General features: G+C 34.7%; 1 protein-coding gene across 1 annotated transcript in view; it reads right to left on the reverse strand.

The window, feature by feature from the left end:
* The window catches only part of SLC25A21 (solute carrier family 25 member 21), a gene marked incomplete at both ends in the record, with an annotated part of 229,143 nt that overhangs the window by 105,459 nt on the left and 102,579 nt on the right, over positions 1-21,105 (reverse strand).

Genomic DNA, 21,105 nt, shown 5'->3' on the forward strand with positions numbered 1-21,105 from the left:
AGAAGAGATCTGGAAAATCCCTAATGCACTTGAAACCACTGGCTTCAAAGCTGGTTCCATTACCGTTTTCCACCCTGCTACCACCTCATGAAAAGCCCAGACCTTTACCACCCACTTACTGCCCCTGATCCATGGCAAAATTACAATTTTTCCCTCTTTTCTATAATTACACTGTAATGTATAATGCTTGCAAAACATAAAACTGGCCAGATAACCCCTTACACCCAGTCTCTTCTGGCTGTGTTTGAATGAAACTATCAAAGTAATATTTGACTATTGTTTTGCCGTGTTTTCTTTCCACCCTACTCAACATTTCATTTCTGAAAAAAAGGTAGACAACACACATGGGCATCAGCCATCAAACTAATATGAATATTAATATTAATGAAATTCATTCAAAATCATGTGATTTAATATTTTTAATTTTTTTTTCTAGAAAGTTAGAGGTGTAGATTTTATTTCTGAATAGATATATTTATTGCCATAATTATTGCCCAGGAATGACTTATATTTTAATAAAACAAGAACAAATCACATGTCTCATAAGCGAACACAGACTGTAAGTTTTCTGTCCTCATTCTGTCCCAAAACCTATAAACCACGACACAGCTGCCAACAGGTGCTTTACAAATAGAGCTGCAGTCAAGTGTTTCAGTGCTGGCACTGCCTATGAGTTTTTTCTTTTCTAATGACCCTCCTTTTCTAACTTCTCTCACCTGCAAGTGTTAGATCTTCTCTTCTGTTTTGTTTTGGCAGATAGAAACAACAGTAGGGGGGCAAGCATGGGGCCGGGGGCTGTTCACCCTATTCTGTTTTTGTAGCATTAATGTCCATTTTGGGAGAAAAGTGTATAGTGCCAGAATTTGGCTCTATTTTCTTGGTCCTCATAGAATAATTTTTAATTCAGGCATTCTTCCAGCAACTGAATCAGATGAATTCCAAGGTCTTTGGCACGAGATCTGTTTTGATAGCTTCAGGATTCTATTCGTTATCTGTTTTTCTCAGTCCCTCTTTCGTATCATCATTTAATTACACACTAGGTTTTAAACAGTGTATAATTACTTGGGATTATTACAAGATTCTCTGAAGAGCACAAAAGGAGTGCACACTGTGCAAGATGTTAATGGAACAGCTACAAACACAAGCTACATTTTTCCATCTACTATAGTAGTCATGCAGATCATTACAACATCCTACTTGATAGCCTGCCCAGAAAGTGTGGTGGCCTTACTAAATTACAAGCACTCTGAGATGTGCCCAATAAAATAAAATATATTGCTCTTTCTTCAGCTAATGTTCATCAGGTTTGTGGCAAATTCTATTAGCATTATGAAAATCTAATTAGTTAAATAGATATGGTGCAATATATTTTAATTTATCATACTGAAAAGACTACTGTTTACCAACTTTATTTTCATGATAAAGTAGTCAACATAGCTGCATAGATAGATTGTCCAAAAACATGTTCTAATAGTCCCACTGGGTCTCCTTGGTGATGTCACATGTGAACTAATTCAGAGTGATTTATAATGGTCTAATTATGTTTAAAGCAATTCAGATCCAACAAACTGAACAAGAGCCCAAAGGAAACATAGCAAAGAACAATTACTGGAGCAATCCAACCTTTGTTGTCTTCTGGGTGGGAAAACGTTCCTTGTGAAAACTGGATACTAACAATAAAATAAGACAATAAAAATCTGTGTGTAGAAGAAATAACCAGCTGTCATCATTGACAACATTTTGAATGTACACAAGTGGAAAATCAACAACCAAGAGGGAAGTCCAGAGTTCTGTTATGTAAACCATGATGCTGATTAGCTAAGGCTGCAGAGGGAGAAAATATCAGAGAATACTGACACCGAAGCAACTCTCCTAGGTAGAACATTTTCCATTTTCCAGATAATACTGCCTGTTTTTATACTGTTTTCCATAATGGATTACATTACATTTCCCTCCACAAGAGTCACACTTAAAATATCAAATTGGCAGTCTTCTCTTCAAAGTAAACATTTCAGTGAGTGGTAGCTATGTTAAGTTCCTTTGTTCTTTGTTCCGTTGTTCCATCATACACACAAATCTTGTACCAATAAACATATAATATTTCCAGAAAATGCTGTGACTCTTCAAAACAAGAATGATTCCATGTCTTGCATGTTCACTGAATAGGAAAAAAAGAATGAAATGTAGCTAACAATTCTTGCTTAATAGCACAGATAAGAATAGAATAATTATGGTTTTGGTCAAATTGGACAAATTCTTGCCTTCAGCTCTTCTTAGAATCTATGAACTGACTGCTGTGCTGTGTCTGTGATACACACTGCCCTGTCTTGCGCAGAAATCTGAGTAGCTGACCTTCTACATGTTTTCTGCAAAATGCACCCTGAAAGGGTGTTCCAGTACAGACTGAGGAGATGCAGAGCATGATCCATGTGTGTTAGTTCAGACAACCCCCTACTGCTCAGAAGTCATTATGCACCCTCCTACCCTTGTGTTATTCATTTCCCTGGAATAACACAGTCACTGGAGAACCACAACAGAAAGGAGACTGGTCATAGAAAATGTGGCAATAAACACTTTAGGTGCTGTGCATTGTACAGTTGGAACAGTCTGTATTTATTTTGGCTTTTACGTAGACATAGTTACAAGGTAAGAAATGATGATAAATATTTTATGTATACTATGCATTTCCTTCTGAGAATATGTCTGACAGACAAAATCTTGTGTTGTTCTTTGTATCCTAATAAAAGCAATGACATATTCTTATGTTTGTCTGTTAGCTAAAACGGTTTGGCAATATGAAGTGGAAGCACTTCCTGATTATGATGGCATTGTTGGAAGAATAATCAATGACTGTAAAAAAAACCCCCACAAAAAACACAACAAAAACAAAACATCCCTGCAGTCAATTCCATACAGGCTAATTTTAGTTAGCCTGCTGTTTTGCTATATATTCATAGATACATAATGCTTTTACCTGTTCTGTGAGAGTAAATCTGAGTCATAAAAAAAAACAACAAAACTCTAGATTCACCATAATACATGTACCTCTTTTCGCCTTTTCCAAGGAGATGGTCACATATTGTGCCCTTCCCATTTAAAGTAAGTGTTAAGTAATTCAGCAAGAAAATCTATTCAGCAATTAGTATGTGATATGCTGAAAAAGATCTGCACAATAGTTGTTACTAAAGAAAGTGATGCATATTTTAACTCTTGCCCAGGATTCTACTTAGCAGTTTGGTATTAACTAACAATACCCTGGAGCTCCTCAAAAATCATTAATGGCCATGTAATGAGCCAAACCAATGCTCACATTAGAAAATAGGGAGAAATGGATCCTTAGCTCAAAGAAACTCCATAATGGCAATGTAGTATTCATGAGTCATTCTTCCCTAGAGACCTTGTCTACAGTGAGAAAATATGCTAGAAAACACGTTAATTAAACAAGATGTTGAATATGATTTTTCTCTTGGCAGAGACAATGATACCTGCGTTTAAAAATGTGTTAGCTGCTGATGATAATCTCAACAGGAGCTCCTGGTTTGCCATCATTACCTAGCGCTTATTAGAAGAAGGTGGCTTTTGCATGCCTACATGATGAGCTGAGTCCTGTTCAACATCTTGCTAGGCAACAATGTTTCCTTAATAGAGGCAGCCTGCCAGTGCAGCATTGCTATCTGAAACCTGGGGAGCAGTAGACTGGCTTTCAGAAAAGCAGAGGACTTCAGCTGCAGACAGAAGCTGTTGATGTTTGATCCATAGTGCCTCTGCTGAAAATAGTGAGAGTCTGTTTATAGTGGATTCTCAGAGCCCTCTTTGCAAAAGCAATTCAGCCTCTGTTGAATTAGCGAGGACTCTCTGGTTGTGCAGCAAACTAGCATTTTAATCTTCAGAATTTCAAGGAAAAGTCACTTACTGGAGTATTGCATCTCAGATGTGAGGAAGCTAAGCTGGAAGTTAGGTTTTTTTGCTCCTCTGGACTGGCTGCTGCTCAGCTGTGGATTTACAGCTGTCTCCAATTCAGAAGCCCTAATCCGGAACTGTGGCCATATTGGTACTCACAACAGACAGTTTAAATTGCTCAACATAGGCACTGACAACACTCATGTAGAATCAGCATGATTTCACTGGTGCATGCCCAGGTAAAGAAAGCATATAATTCATTAGTATTACAGATATTGAACTGCTTGTTCAGTTCTGTTGCAAATAAAAGAGAATGGTAATTGTATTCCCTTATTTTTGCTGAGCTTGAAAAACTAGGTTATAGCATTTATGTGAATAATGACAGAAAATGGCATGGATCTTCTGAAATGGCAATAGCACAAATTAATATACTCAAAACTAAGCTTTCACTATACTTGGGCACAAATTCATAAACATTTATCTGCACTTATAGCCTTTGAAACGGCAAGTTTCACCTTGTGATGTCTCATGCATATGTAAGCAGCAAGAGGTTATTCTAGTAATAAATCAGTGTGTGTATGAATACGAAATGTATGGTGAAGATCTTAATCCTTTTCTTCATGTTACTGAAAATTTGTGGGGAAAAAAAAAAAAGAAAAAATAAGCATTGCCTTAAAACAAACAAACAAACAAAAACAACCAACCATCCCTGAGATTATTTCTTTCATCTTATTTCAATTTGACTTATCTTTATAGTATCTCTAAATTGAAGATAAATGGTCCTATCAAGCTATTGTATTCTCTTTCACAGCCATTCTAACACGGAACATGCTTTTCATCTTTTTCAATCTAACACACAGCTAAGCTGATAAATGTAAATCAACTGTAAATAAAATAGGTGTAATTTAACCAGTCTGCATCTATCTTACATTTATCAGAATTTTGCGATACTTACCAATATATTTCTTCGCTCTGGTGGAAAAAGAAATCTAGCTATAATGTTGAAAGTATGCATGGCAAAGTACTCTAAATTTAGCATAAATTTATTCATTGTTTGCTTTTCACAATGTTTTTGGTACTATCAGCTGAATCAGTATATTATGCTCAAGCTGCCAGCAATACCCACATATTTATACTTGCTGTTGCCTAGAATAGAGCTCAGTGAATCTTGAGATGTGCTTCAAATTAATCATTTGAATACTGTTTTCTCTTTAAAAAAAAGGTCATCTTCCAGTTTCATTTGAAATTTTTATTGCTCTTTTTAAAATGGATACATTAAGTACTCAGTTCATAGATGTACCGGCTTGATTAACTTCACCTGTAATGAGTGAGAAATGAAGAAGTACCTACATAATTGCCTTTAAACATATCTACAAAAATTTGGAGGATTAAGTTAGTTTTATGTATAGTTAAATGCCTTTATAATAAGGCTAGGAGGAAATGCCAAAACATCCAGGAAAATCAGTGGCTACTCAAAGATGATCTTTAATTTCATCTCCATCTCTTTGGAAGACAAGTTCTTCCAGATTCTGGTAGCACTTTCATAAGCAAGCAGTTCCTACTGCACTACTCACAGAGCCTTTCTGAGTAAAATGCCATGTAAATCAATTACTCTCTATAATAGTAAGACTTGTAAGATTTGCATTTATGGTATACTCAGAGAGAGAATAGACATAACCATATTTTATATTCCAGATTCCTCACAATTTTATCTGATTAAGAAGAAAAAACCAAAGCTGACTAAGTAAGGTTGAATACTACAGAAAATTTGATTACACAAATATAAGCAATGTTTAGGTTCTGGCACAAATGATAATTGAGAAATAAACAACAGAGCACACAGGAAAAGCTCAGAAACATACTGCATCCTTAGGTGGTATAAATTATTGTGGTCCCACTAAAGAAATGAATAGATATGAAAATAAGAAACTGAAACTATAAAATATTTTCTCTGATTTCTTAAAGGTTAGTAAGGTAATATAACATGCATCTCCAGAATTCACCATTGCAAAAATTTGCTTCATCTTAATTTTCTCTTCTATTCCAATTCTGAAAAAAAAACATTTATTGGACTCACAAATAATTCTGGACGAAATCACTTTTTCTGAAAAGATTTGCAATAGCGTTACTCATATAACTGCTATTTTTTCCTTTCTTTAATCTTTATACATCTTTTACTGATTTTGTATTGTCATTAAAGCTTCATCTTATAAAATAAACACTTGCAATTTACAAACTTAAGTGTCTGAGTCTCTAGACACAAGTGAAAGTCTATATTTCAACTAAATTCTCCATAAGTACTTTGGCAAGCATTACATACTATTATGTCACTCACAGATGACATATTCTTTCCATCACTTGTGTCTGAAAAGTAAGTTTTTTGAAACACAACCAAAGAGACCCACTGAGGTCAGCACTAGGTTATTCTATGTCCGTGTCACCACAGCCTTAGATATTTCAGTGCATATTGAATCAATATTCCCACAATGAAAATGTGTAACCTGTATTTTCTTTGCTGTTATAGTAAAATGCTGCTCAATAAACTTGTTTTCATAAGAAGTTTGCCCATTCATACGTCCCAAAGCTGTTGTAATCTTCATTGCTAATGCTGATCTAAGAGCATGGACATTATTCTATTTCTTGACACATTTAAAGTTCTCTAATGAATAAAGCAAGCAGCTTATGGCTGCTTGGACTGTCCCTCGATTGCCCCGGAGGGCTTTAATGTCTTTAAAATAGGCCTCCTAGTTTGTATTTAACTACCTTGTCCACAGAGGTCTGAGGGGTAGAGCAGATCAAAGATGTGCTAGAAACATAAAAAGCAGCTGTCCTTCATTTACCTTTAATTAGCTACATCTGACCAGATTCTTTATGGTCTCTTTGTCCCACATTCAACAGTCTATAGGCCTTCTGACCTGTCCTTGAGGACTGTATCATTACATGATTTTCAACAAAATACAAATTTAAAATATTTAATACAAGACTTTGAAAAAACCTTGGTCTTACTATGGAACCACTGCTACCTAAGGATTTTGGTTTTACTTGCCAAAGCTACAAATTACTCAGCATTTGGAGCGTTAAAATGGAATGATTCTTCAACTTAGATTTAGTTATTTATTTATGCTCCTTTGTATACTACTCAACATTGCAATGCATAAATATCACCTGACAAGGATTCCCACAGAAAACTGAAAGGCAAGCAAGCACCTCTCTGTTGGCACAGAACTACTGCACTTCCACAGGATTCTCCACAAGCGCTACAATAACTGAAACTGGCTAAAGTAAAGGAAATGCTAAGAGACGTTCAGATCTACTAACATGCATTTCAAGAAGGTCAGCTTTGTCTTCATTGCTAGGAAGCTAAAGAACATGTTCAAAGGAATACGATAACCTTCACACTGAATTCAGTGTGAAGGTTTTATGTTCCTCAATAAAAGTATTTTTGAATACATAAGCTTTAAATAAAGCACTTCCCATGATGTCAACAGATAATTATAACACAAAGTCTATGAGATATTTATAAAGAAAGTCACATATCTGCACTCCCTTGTGCCCCTTTTTACACAGATCCCATTACTTAGAAGTCTGTCTATGCAGCACAGGCATTATATAAAGACACTGAGGCAAATGGATTTTGGATTAGGTCCAGTCATAAAAAGAATTAACTAATCAAATCTGCTAACTTAACTGTAGAATCATAGAATGACTTGGGTTGGAATGGACCCCAAGAATCATCAAGTTCCAACCTCCTGCCACAAACAGGGCCATCAACCAAAGGCTTGATTTGGAACTAACCTCAAAGATGCTCAGTTCTCCTCTTGTGTATGTAAAAGCAATTTGTAACCCATATGTTCTATTTAAAAATGTAAACCTTGTAGTCTTCCCTAGGAAAGTTTAATTAATAATGTGCTAAATTGCTTGTAGACTCCTTCAAATGCCATAGTGGGAAGGTTCACAAGCAGTCAAAAAGCCTGCTATAGTATCAATACTGGACTCAGCAAGCAGGTGTGATGAGAAGCAAAACTATATTCTTCAAGAAATTCTTCTGAATGGGATGCAGTAAGAGCTTTCTCCTAAACTAGGAACCATGAGAGATTATTGTTGCACCTCAACTTTATTCTTCAAATCTTCTTTTCTAGTGTCTGATCCCAACTGTATAGCTGAAAACTTCAATTATTTATCACTTAATTCAAGAGGCATGCATCTTTCACCTATCATTTAAGAGATTTGATTTAAAACAAGAGTCAAAACTACTTCCACATATAATTAAAGGAAAAATTTGCATGAACAGAATAAAATTGAGTTTAAAAATCAAATCAACGTGCTTATTTTTGCCAAATACTTCCTGAAGTTGAGAATATTCGAATAGTTAATAATGAGATGTAGATTTTTTCCATTATGTTTTGAACCATCAATATAATCACATAACAAAGTATCTAGATGCATGAATAATAAAATGACAGTGTCAGTTGCTGTTCAGGTTGAAGAAAGCAAATAGAAACAGGCATAGTAATGCTGGAAGTGTAATATAGATAGCAGCAATTTTCTATGCCCTACTCCATGTTACCTCAAAAATGTATCATGTCTGACCTAAAAATTTCAGTTTAGGACACTGCACAGAAGGTATAAGAAAGTTCAAATTAAAGCCTGTCCAACAACAAATCTAATAGCAAGAAGGAAATGTTCCTAAAAGATTAACATTATAAAGCAGAGTAAAACCTTATTTTTTTTCTGGAATCACTTAATATAAATCATTCTTCTGACTAAAAAGATGCCAGGTAGCTAAAGAAAAAGACATACAAATTTTGTAAAAAATATACTGGTTAGCTATGGAACAAGCTGAAAACAAGAACTTTAGAGCAGGCTGTTTTGGAACAACTACTGAACTCCACAGTGCTATGAAAAATTAGAAGTGCAAAAATTATAGTGTGAAGTATATGCTCTGAAGTGAATTAATATTCACAAAGTGAGAAACTATCCCAGGGTGAGTTTTCTTCCTCAATCCCCACACAAAATTTCAACAGCTTCACTTTCGTGCTGATGTGAACAGAAAAATTTCAGAAATATCAAAGAAGAATATTTTCTGTTCCCATCATTAATTTAAGATCTATGATTACATCTCAGTTATAAATAAAATCTACCCAAGAACAAAGTATATAAGTGGTAATCCACTACTTCTGAACTACAAACTTCAAATCAGTGATGTTACCCCACATGCAGTACGGCAAAATACATGACACTTCACAAAAAAACTAGCTAATTTTCATCTAGGATAAGCTTAGTATTGGATGACCAGTAGCTAGAGATTGAGACAACTGACCATGAAGAAAAGCAAACATTTCAGAATTAGAATTTGACATTGCTGCATCCTAACATTCCAAACTGCATCCACCTTAGTTTTAGAAAGTGTTTTTGTAGCAATATCTCTCTCTGCTAATCTGTGTTTGAATGTTTTGGGTTATTTTTTATTGTTGTTGTTCATGATAAAAGATGTGGTTTGCATCAAGATAGTTGAAAGAAGTGGGTAAGTTGTTCTTTCCCCCCGACGAAATCCTCCACTAATTGTTGGAATGTAAACTGAACAACTCCTACTTTCTGAATTGGCTGTGAAACAACTCCATGGCTGATAACACTTTACAAAACTTTCATGGGAACATAAAACACTCTAAGTTCTATCTTCCCTGTCTAGTGAAAATGTACTTAGGATAGAATCCAAGAGTATAGGTATACTACTGCTATACAAATGTAAAAACTTAATTTTTCCATATGGCTACTGAAAAACTGTCTTACACGATCTTTCTGTTGTTTAATAACGAATGTTACATAAAAGCAATTATAAGACAATGTTTTTTTCTCATTTGAATTGCTATAACTTTAGTCTCAAATGACATTTTCTTCATTTATTCTGATCTTTAATATGAAAGATTAAATTCACACCAAACTTTTCCTCTTTAGTGGGAAAAACAGTGATGAAATAATCAAATATGTTGTATTAAAATCAATTACACAGCAGAAAATCTTTTTTACACTGCCAAAATCAGCTGTTTTACAGTTGAGACTCTTTCTAGTAAATATTTCATTTAATTAAAAACAAAAAGTTAGTATTGCATAAATTTAGATTTTCATCCAGTGGTTTGCATATTCCTAAAATTTTCAAATACATTTTTTTTTTCTGCTTTACTAGTACCAACAATTATAGTATTACAAAAGAATACATTACTGTTAAAATTAGGTAGACCTAGTGCCACTTTAAGATTTAGGTTTTCATTAAAGATTTTGTATTTAACATTTGCAGGCAGGGCTCATTCATTTTGTAGAGCTTTACATAAATAAGTAGAAATTGAATACCCCCTCACAAATACACCCATCTTTGATTCTTTTCTGTCCAAAATTTCCACTGAAGCTTGTAAACATTTATTGACTTAAAGCACTGCAGCTTCCTAGCATTTCAGAGAAGTCTGCTAATGTATACCAGCAAGGAACTGGACAATTGGTGCTAAAGCTGCTGAACACATTATCAAGTACCTATGGATAAAATAAAGATAAAATACTTTTTTGAGTAAGACTCCTATACAAAACACAGTAAAATACTCTAGATTCTTCTTATTGCATGCTTTTTTTTTTTTTAAATTTTTTAAATTCTGTGTTACGGCAATAGGTGATGACAGCACCACTATTTTGTGTTATTTTAACAGTCACTGGTCTTCCCAGTATTTTTCACCACTCCCATTTGCTGGCAGTATATCATGGCAGAGTTTCAGAGAAATCTACTACAAAGCCATGTGTTAACTGGGAAATGTCAACATGCCATGTCTAGAATTTTAACCTATCTTCAGCATTTTCAAGCACTAGCTCCCCTTTCCAAAACTATCACAGCAGCAGCTTGCCAGCATTAAAAAACAAAAAACAAGTAAACAAATAAGAAGGACAAAAGGTGTATCTCTATTTAACACAAAGATAGAACAATAATCCTCCAAGAGGAAGCTGCTAATGCTGAACTCACCAAGAAAAAAGTATCCTACATTTTCCGCTAAGAGCACGAGGACTTACCACCATTACTGATAGCTATTCTCAACTTCTTCCTTGTGGAAAGCATTTTCCCAGGTAAGGCAGAAATGTCCTTATTCTGTTGTGCTGAAAGTGACTCTGAATTCATAAGGGTCTTTCTTTCTTGCTTTTTCTTTCTTTTCTTTTTTTCTCTGCTCAGTTTTGTAAAACAAGATAATTTACTTTCAGGACAAAATGAATCAAAAAAGCAAATGAGGATTCTTTAATCACCATTTATTTCTGTAATACAATCTCTAATCTCTGACAAGTGTTTTTTACATGTAAACTAACTGCCAAAGAACACAGATGATCTGTCACAGAACTAATTCTCTGAACAGTGTTGATGTGAGATAAAAGAGAAAGAGAAGGCAACCGGTGGCTTTTGAGGTAATTTGCAGCTCATCTACCAGAGGCATACCAGCTCATACTCTAGGTATTACAGAGCACTGTGAATACAGTATGGGCTGTGGATGAAATACAGTATAATTCAGTTTGGAATGCACATGCCTACATAATTAAGTCAGACATTAGAAAGCCCTGGTCTTCTGCTCCAGTCCCTTTGGTGCCACTCACAAACTTGCTGAGAATGCTCTCCACCCCATCATCAAGCCAATTAAAGAAGACTTGATTCACTGCTACTCCTAGTATCAATTCCTAAACAATATCACTAGTTACTGGGTGCTAGTTGGACTTGGCATCACTGATCAACAACTCCCCAAGAGCTTACTACTAAAAATACCATGAGGAGTTAAATATCAGAACATGGATTGCCAGAAATATTTTTTATTATCATATTTCAGCACAGTCATCTGATCAGTTAAAGCAAACAGTTGTATTCACACAAAGTTGTAAAGGACTGTTTTTATATTATATATATATATTTTTTTCCAAATACAAGCTTGCAACATTGATATTAGTGAATGCATATCCCTACCTGACTACACTGCAAAAGTGATGGCATCTCAACAGACAGAAAATTTGGAGTGTATGTACATGAAGTGGTATTAACAGTATGGATATAATACATTCTTTAAAAATGGCTTGCAGGAAGTAGGAAAAAAATAGGTTAGAGTATCTTACATACTTTACGTAATAGTAATAACTAGTTTCAAGAGCTAGTCATGTTCCAGTGCAGTTTTGTGACAGAGTAATAACCTCTGAATCACAGAGATTTTTTTATAATGCTGATTGCCCAAGCTATATTCAGCTTCTTATGAAGACAAAAACTTGAAAGGTGTTTGGGAAACTATCTGATGATGATTAGTTAAACCTAGAATTAAAATCTAGCCTCTATATCATCTAAACAAGTTATACCATGCAGAAAACTAATCAACAAAACCATATTACATTTCCAAGAGCAGTGCATCTCATACCCAAGCCTTTACATAAACTGATGTAGAAACAAACTGTCATCTAGTGTTGTTGTCCTTTAAATAGTTAACAAAAAACATACATTATACAAACGAATTTGTAAAAGATTGTTTTGGATTTGCTTTAAAGGGCACAATATTTTATTCATTTCATTTTTTAAATGGCATTCTTTCCAAACTGTAAGATCTTTATTCTGAGCAACTATTGCAACTATGATGTGTCATTGAGCGACAGGTTGTTGAGATCCATTCATGAAATTCTCCTAGCACAGAGGCATCAGATCATTTTCACAGTTGCTAAGAGAAAGAATAAGTTCTGTTTGTGTTAATTTCAGGGAAGGGGTACTGACAAGGGAAAACTCCATCTACCTTATCTGACCTCACTAAGAATAAAAGAATTGGGCTAAAGAAGAGTTAAGTATGTGAATTCTTCGTTGTCAGCACTGACAGGATGACTTAATATAAATAAACAAAGATGGCTTAAAGCAACTCGTCGGATGGCTTCCACAGTGATATTTTTAAAGGTGCTGAATAGTGCATACTCATCTTCATCTTCCTTTGTCATTTTAGGATGCCAATATTGTGGTCAATTCTTTTGTCTATTGAAGGTGCCTACTTGTTTTTTAGATGATACTGTAATCTCAGAAATAATACCTAATTTACAGTGATTTATTCCAAAGCAGGAATAGCCACCAGATTTGAGTCTGCTCTTTAGAGCAAAAAAAAAAAAAAAAAAACCTCGTGTTTGTACAGTTTGATCTAAACTGAACAGCTAGCTTTATTAAATTTATCAAAATTCTATCTGTTAAATTACACAGTTTCTCCAGACTTCAGCATTTATTCCAAGAATGCACAATGTGCACAAAAGTCTGAATTCTGTAATACAATCTCTAATCTCTGACAAGTGTTTTTTACATGTTTTACATGTAATTGAATCCCTACATTTATTGAAGATTGAGCTGGGAACCTTCAGAATCAAAAGGAATCTCTCTGAACTGAATAGTTAGCGTGTGTGCATGCATACACACAGAAGCAAATATCTGTTTGTATGCTTGCATATTCATATGCACAATCAGACACTCACATGTGTTTTACAAAACTGTGTGAGGCCAGTGTTCCTTATCACCTGCATACAGACAGGGCAACATTATTTTAATTCTTTTGCAAACCCTCAAATGCATGCTCCAGCTGGTGGCATGTTGCCATCAGAATGGTGGATTTTTCCCTCATTAAGGAATATGCTACCCTAACACCTTGTCTTCCTACTCCTGTCAATAGTCCCATAATTACAGAGGGCATTTCAGTTGGTGCTTCCAGCAGGAAGAGACCCAGAGGCATATTTCCTTTTGTTTTGGTACACAGCTCAGCACAAAAGGCAGAATGGCTGCTATGACAATGGCCCATTAGCTTCCTAAAACTGAAATCAGGTTACTAGAGCTACTGTTAGGAAATCATCCTACTTTATTTTTTCTGTATTTATAAAAACAGAATCAAGAGATCTCACAAGATTTCAGAAGTCTTTATTTCACAAAATAACAGACTTTTCCTCAAAACTCATGCAAGCATTTCATCTCAAGATTCTAGATCTATTCCTAAACTATGTGAAATCATCTCAGGTGTAAACCTAGCTCTGACTCCAAGAATCAAGATGCTTTCTGGATTAAATGAGTACTGCACAAACTAAGTATTGCATATATACTATTTCTAAGATGCTAGAATAATGACTGTAATTGCTTGTAGAAGCTGGAAAAATGCCATGAACTTACAGATAAAGCATATAAATTTAAGAAATAGTTAAGATTATCAATAGATTTACCTTGTGAATTAAATAATCCAAGAGGCTCATCTTGTAATTTTCAACAACAAATTTTAAGACAAGTTTCTCATAACAGACACTTATGTTATTGAAATATGAATGTTAGAAATCAAGATTGATAAATAGTAAGAACTCAGAGGAAAAAAAGTTGTTTCAATAAATCCTAAAAACACAAATAATAACTTCAGTTCCCAGTATGTAAAAAAAATATGTCTACCACTAAATTAATTAATTAATTAATAATTAGCTTTTTTGAAGGATCTCAGAGGCTATTTAAGATCTAGGTAAAGAGAAACATCAAGTTACAAAAATAGTGAAAGTCCCCTGAGACTTAAAAACCCAATTGGGCTGATTGGAAGCCTTGGCAATAACAGCCAAAAAGACTTTTTAAATATTCCTTATATGCCACAGATTAAACTTCATGCCTCAGATACTGTAAGTATTCACATACTTAATTTGTAGGTTATGACTTCCTTGGAATGACTACCTTGGATAGCCTATCAGTATAAAATTATTCCATTCATTCAGAATTGTTTCTGAGAATTCATTCCTGCAGAAAACAGAAGTTCTTCAGAAGATTACCACCATTATACTTCAGTTTTCCTCAAAAATAATAGCTGGTACCTCTGGATTAGACAACTTGCAATCACCGTACAAGTCTGTACTGGGAAGCACTCCATACCTGACCTACAAATGTAGGAAAAAATGAGAGTGTGAGTGTGTGAGAGTGTGAGTGTGTGAGTGTAACAGAAAATTGCTCTGAGGAAACAATCAGTTCTCTAAACCAGTACAGGTTGTGTTAAATAATTGCTATCCTTCACTTAATCTAGAATTAAAACATTCATTTTTTAGGAAAAGAAACAACATCTAAACAGTTTAAAAATTATATGAATTTTGAAGTAACAAAGAAGCTTCAAACCTTAGGTACAGCAATCTTTCTTCTAACAAACACAGTGTATCTTCCAATGACATTCAGCACTCAGAAGTGCTATTCGCAACACATGTAATTTTTTTTTCTCTTTTACAAACTAAACCCCCAGGACATTTTTCATTAGTTTTTGAATATCAGTTTGCCATGGGCATCACCATCATGCTTCAGAATCAAAGTCCATCTGATAAGAAGGTTTGCATCTCTGTAAATCTATGTTGAGCCTTTGCTATTATAAGAAACATATGCACAGAACACAAATGCTATCAAAATAGAATTCCTTGTTCATCTGAGTGAATGGATCAGATGAAATCACATCAGCCGACATTCAAGGATAATCCTTGTATGCATCTGATAATGCACACACTATACAATGGCAACACAGAAGGTAAAACTTAAGTAATGATAGTTTAATCTGCTGAATCCAGATAGTTACAGCTATATCCAAACTTTGCACACATTTCTCTGTCATTGCATTATTCTTCTCCCTTTCATCTTAATTTATCACTGCCATCCACCTGTTGTATCTTGCCATTTCTGTCAGTTGCAAGCACCTGTATAGACACAGCCTAGCAGTAGGAGGCATAATCAACTCACAGAGGACATGATTTGCCAATGCTGTTACTTCTGAATATACAGCATTTTCCAACTTTTCATCTTTTACCTTAATGTCTTCTTTTAAAATGAAACATATTTGTTTTCTCCATTAGAATCCTCCAAAAGCACAAATAAATATTGATGACATGCATTTTCTTGTTTTTCCCAGATCTCAATTCTAACCTCATGCAAGAGACTCATTTGTTAGTTTGCTCCAGGCCATTACATTTCTGCACATTTTACTTACACTGGCACTCAGCCAGCACAGTCTGTTCAACTCCTGAAAGCTCACAAGTTTTTGTGTTTTTTTTCAAACTAGCATGACAACCATTCTGAAGAGTAGCTCTCTCACCTGGTATATTAAAATGTAAAGCCATGAAACATTGATGTTGTTCTCTCACTATTTAGGGCTGAAAATGAAACTATTTTTTCAGGTGCAATAAGAGTCATATGAAATCTCCCTAACGTATAGGCGTTCTGTAGCTGTATTTTTAATGGAACAGATCCATTAAACTTATCTAGAAATGTTAAAAAAAAACATGAGGAACAAGCTTGTTAAGCTGAGCCCTGCATATAATACAGGACAGAACCTTCACTCTGACAAATGCTGGGTATGCACATCTCTCAACTTTAGAAGAAACAGAAATAATGTAGTAGAAGAGGCCCCTTGTGCAAGCAGAACATAAGATTTCCTCTAACATCTGAATGCATCAGAATGAACTCTGATGCATAACTTGGGAAATCCTGAACAGGGAATATCATCATGTATCTATAAAACTAGGAAAGCATACATTGTTTGTCTTCACACATTGATGTAAGAATTATTTTCTTCAGTATATATTGCCTGAGTAAACTCTTAGACTAAAAGCCGAGCATGAGAAATACCTTAATTCAAATAATTAGCCAAAGCACTTCCACACTGTGGTGGGAAAAGTTTTGATTTAGCTAAGGAATCACAACCCCTTGCATTTCTAGCTTGAAAAAATCCGAACAGCTTTTTGCTTCCGAGTTTTTATCTGCATGTGTTTCACCAGTATCAGGTCAGTGGTCTGCATCTTCTCAGTTCACAACCCCATGAATCACAACTGAAAAATCCAACAAATCAATAGGGACCAATATTAGTAAATCCCAAATGCCACAAGTTAATTTGCATTTGCTTTACGAAGCTGAATCACAAACATTCTCCTTCTACCATGATCCTTCATCAAATAAGTTTTTTTTGCTACTGCTCATAAACCTCTGAAAGACACTGGGGGGGAGCTGAAGTTTTGACTTTATGAACAATTTTCTCTTGGAGATTTGTCAGCTAAGTTGCATGACATGCTTTTCCGATGGAAGCTCTTCTATCCGTTCTTGCCCTGATGTTTTCTTTCCTACTCTATTTGAGTCCCTTAATGGCTGGTACTCTTTGAACTCCTACTGGTAAGCAGAATTATCTCTCTGAATAAAGCTGGAAAACTAATCTGCTGTGTGTTTATTGCGAATATTACTTGAGAAGCAAGGGACAAAAGAGATTTTGAGTAAGTAACTCTCATTTGGCGTTCTACATCAGTTGATGGTCTTAAGCAGTGCTCTCCTGAAAATTTTGGTGCTCAGTTTTCGTAAATAACTTGTCCTTCAGGTTCATTTGTACACTCAGAAAAAGAATGCATAAAAAGATTTCAGAATGAGGAAGTAATTTGGTATACTATAAAAACAATAGCAAAAAGACATGGAATTTTGGATATTGTTTAAAAAATGTATTTTCTATTTGCAAATTTAAATTAGAGTATCAGTAATTAATTAGAGAAATAGCATATGTTACTTTCTTCAATTAATTTATCTAAATATTCATTGAAGGTCACAATAACCTTTATTAATTGATGTCACTAATTGTAGGCTCACTAAATATCTTTCTGACTGAAGACAATTCTTCCATCACTACTTGCATAACAAAGCATATTATCAAATACAAAGATCAGCAAAAATCCTGACACAATAGCATTCTGTAGAGCATTACATTTAGAATTCCTTTTGTTTTTAGAGATTATAATAAAATGCTATTTTACGTGTAATGCTATTATAACAAATAGCATTTTATTCTTTTGAAATGCAAAAATGGAGAAAGCACTTGCGGATTAGAATTGCTTTTTCCTGTGTGTCTCACTTCGCTATGCCTGTTTTCTAGGCTTTTTTCATAATTGTCACTTCTGTATTGGAATACATCACGTTTCTTTAACCAAATTACAGGTAACTCAAAGCAGGAATACAAATAGTAATATAAAAAAAACCAAACAAATTTGATGAGGTGCAAGCACACGTAATATTTAAGAAGAACATGGCTATTCTACAGTGTAACTATCTAAAAATGTGTACAATTCATAGGCATATTTTTGGTCCAAGTCTTAACTACTGAAATCAGTAAAAAGAATGTTATGCCCATATTACAGAACAATTTCCAAATTCACAGCTTCCAGCTAAAGTGACTTCTTTGAAAACAAATTGTGTCGGAGAGCACATCAAAATTGGAAGATTCAAGTACTTTTTGCAGATCACTTACATGTTTATATAATCTGCATAAAAGTCATTAAAAATTGAGGTGCGAGCAGCACGTGGGATTGAGGCATTATTTTCCCAGTGTACTAGATTATTTTATCAAAGTTTGTTTATCCTGAACAACAAACAGTACTGTTGGCTACAGCAAAGATACTGCTTTCTTGCTGTGAAGAATTCTGCAAGTATTCCTTGTTGTAACTTCTGCACTTCTGATTATTTTACATACAGAGAAGAAAATCAAGTATACTTTTAATCCCATTGCCTGATAGTTTTTGAACCGATGCACAAAAAAATAATCACCTCTGACTGCTCACTAAGTACAGCTTTCATACATACATTCTGAAGGACAGAATGGTAAGAACGGTGACAGGCAGCATGTACTGTCTTGTTCATGAACAGAAGGGATGTGGACAAACTGGAGCAAGTCCAACAAAGGGCCCAAAAGAGACAGGAACTTCTGAAAGTCAAGGAAAGTCTGGGATCTGGCACTGCTCTGCCCTGAGAAGGGAAGGCTCAGGGAGATCTTGTCACTATATGTGAAAATCTCATGTGTGGGCTGTGGCTGACGAAGCCAGACTGCTCTTTCGCATTGGTGCCCAGGGACAGGACAAGAGGCAAGCTGAAAAACTAAAATACAGGAAACTGTTTCAACATAAGAAAAACTCTTTTCACAAAGGTGACTGTACAGGTTACCCAGACCGGTTGTGAAGTTACTCAGAACCTAAGTGGGCATAGCCTGGAGCAATCCATCCTTCCTGAGAATTCTTTGAAATGAAGTTGATGTGGACACTGCCACCAGAGATCCCTTCTGATCTCAGGTATCTGGGATTTTGTGACTGACCAATTTCAATTAAAAATATCACAGAGATAGATATCCAAAAAATATTTTAAATTGTTATTACTATTATTATTATTAAAATCAGCTGCTGGGAAGTCAAGCTAGACAGGTTTTCAGTCTGATAGTCTTACCTGCTTTTATTTAAAGAGAAATAAGTATTTTATTTAAAGGGAAATAATAAATAAATAATTGTGCATTCAACAGTCATATATCTAGTTGCAGCTATTAATTATGAGTCTATTTATGCAGCCACTGCACCAATCTAGCCATAGTTCATGCTGACTCTGCCTAACAGTAAAATCACATGGGTGCTAGCCAGGTAATGAGATTATGGGAAGATATTAGGGAAGAACTGAAGAGAAACACAGACAGAGCATCCCAAAGCACGAAGAAAGTACTGAAATAGCTGCTACTCTCAGATAATTAATACATTATTACAAATTGATTCATATGAAACAGATAACAATGAACATCACTTCTGAGTCTATTGTTGTTACTTAAAATGGGAGAAAAAGCCTTGCCTTCTTGCTTGTGCTGCAAAAAGATTGCAGTATCCTAGTGTTACCTAATGTTAGCAATAAACTATTCAGCTAAGGGTTGACAGATGATGCTATGATTTGTCTACTGTCTAGAGGCTATACGTCTTCAAAGTCTCTGAAATAATGCTGCCAACTTTACATTTAGATTCTATGCATTTTGCTGTAAAACATTGAATGCTGCGAGGTCCTTAGCCATTTTTAATAGGAAAGGCAGTTCTTGCAACTGAAAAGACAAAAGCCAGATGCTATCCTTCCAACTACTACATTCTGTGTTAACATTCCAATTTTTCATTTAATTTGAATGACAATAGTTCTTAAACCTCATCCTCCATCTAGTGTTATGTTCCTTAAGCTAAGAGAATTTTCTTTTGCACATTTTCAATATTGTCTAGATGAAAATTTGTAAAGAAATAAATGCAAAAAAATTCAAATAAAAAGAAAACACCTCAACTGTGAATGATGCAACTACAACTTATAAAATGAAACAAAGTAAATAAAAAAAACAACTAATGCTAAAATTCAAGGCCCCCAGATTACCAGTGATTTTGCTTATGTGAAGTTAATGGATTTAAGAGAAGGCATTTAAATCCTTGCAGGATCAGAATACAGGGCTTGACCCGATAGCTGCTGAAGCTGACAGAAAGCTTTGTTTTTACAGATTTCAGCAAGTTCAGAATCAAACGTCTTTTTTTTTTTTTTTTTCCTTTCCATGTGAAACATGGAATAATGATGATCAAACTTTAGCAGCACAGGTATTTTTTCATACCCTATTTTGTAGAGGGAGCTGCTAAGAGCATGACTGATCTGACGCTTCTCTTTCATTGCTATAAATCACAAATAACTAGAGTCATTAGTGTAATATGAGGAAGGTAAGAAACAGACTGCACCAGATGCCCTTCAAAAGCAATCTCTAGTTACTTTTGTTGTGCTTACAAACTGCTTACAGCATCTGCTTGCAAAGTATGATAGAGCTTAGGTTTTGCTTTGGGAAAACATATACAAAACACAGCTAATTCCTCTCAAATACTAATATTATATTTTGTTAACACTAATATTTTTTAGGTTTCTGAAATTGCATCTTGTAAGATAACATGTTCTTTTGCTCAGATGTACTTTACATGTACTTTAACTCTGTCAGAAAACCATTAACTTTGATTTATGTGCACCTCAAGATAGTAGAAATTGTCAGATACATATTTAAAAAAAAACACTGATAGAAAAATATTTTATAACTTCTCTTTTTTTTTTTGTAATGGCTGAGTTTGGTCATAAACACCCTTAACTACAATTTGATTGTGGAAATTATATATTGTTTACCAGAAAGTTATGAACGGGAATGCCTTTCTGATTCCTGAATTATTGTAGAAAATTGCAGCATTTTTGTAAGTACAATTTTTTTTTGCATTTTTTAAATAATCTCTCAGTTAAAAGCTCAGTAAATTTTGTTTAACATTAGTGCCTATTAATTGTGTAACTAATTAACATCATGTATGTAGATTATTTCACTCTACTAGTATGAAACTGAATGGTACAGA

The sequence above is a fragment of the Tetrao urogallus genome (assembly GCF_951394365.1).
Source record: "Tetrao urogallus genome assembly, chromosome: 6".
Taxonomy (NCBI): Eukaryota; Metazoa; Chordata; class Aves; order Galliformes; family Phasianidae; genus Tetrao; species Tetrao urogallus.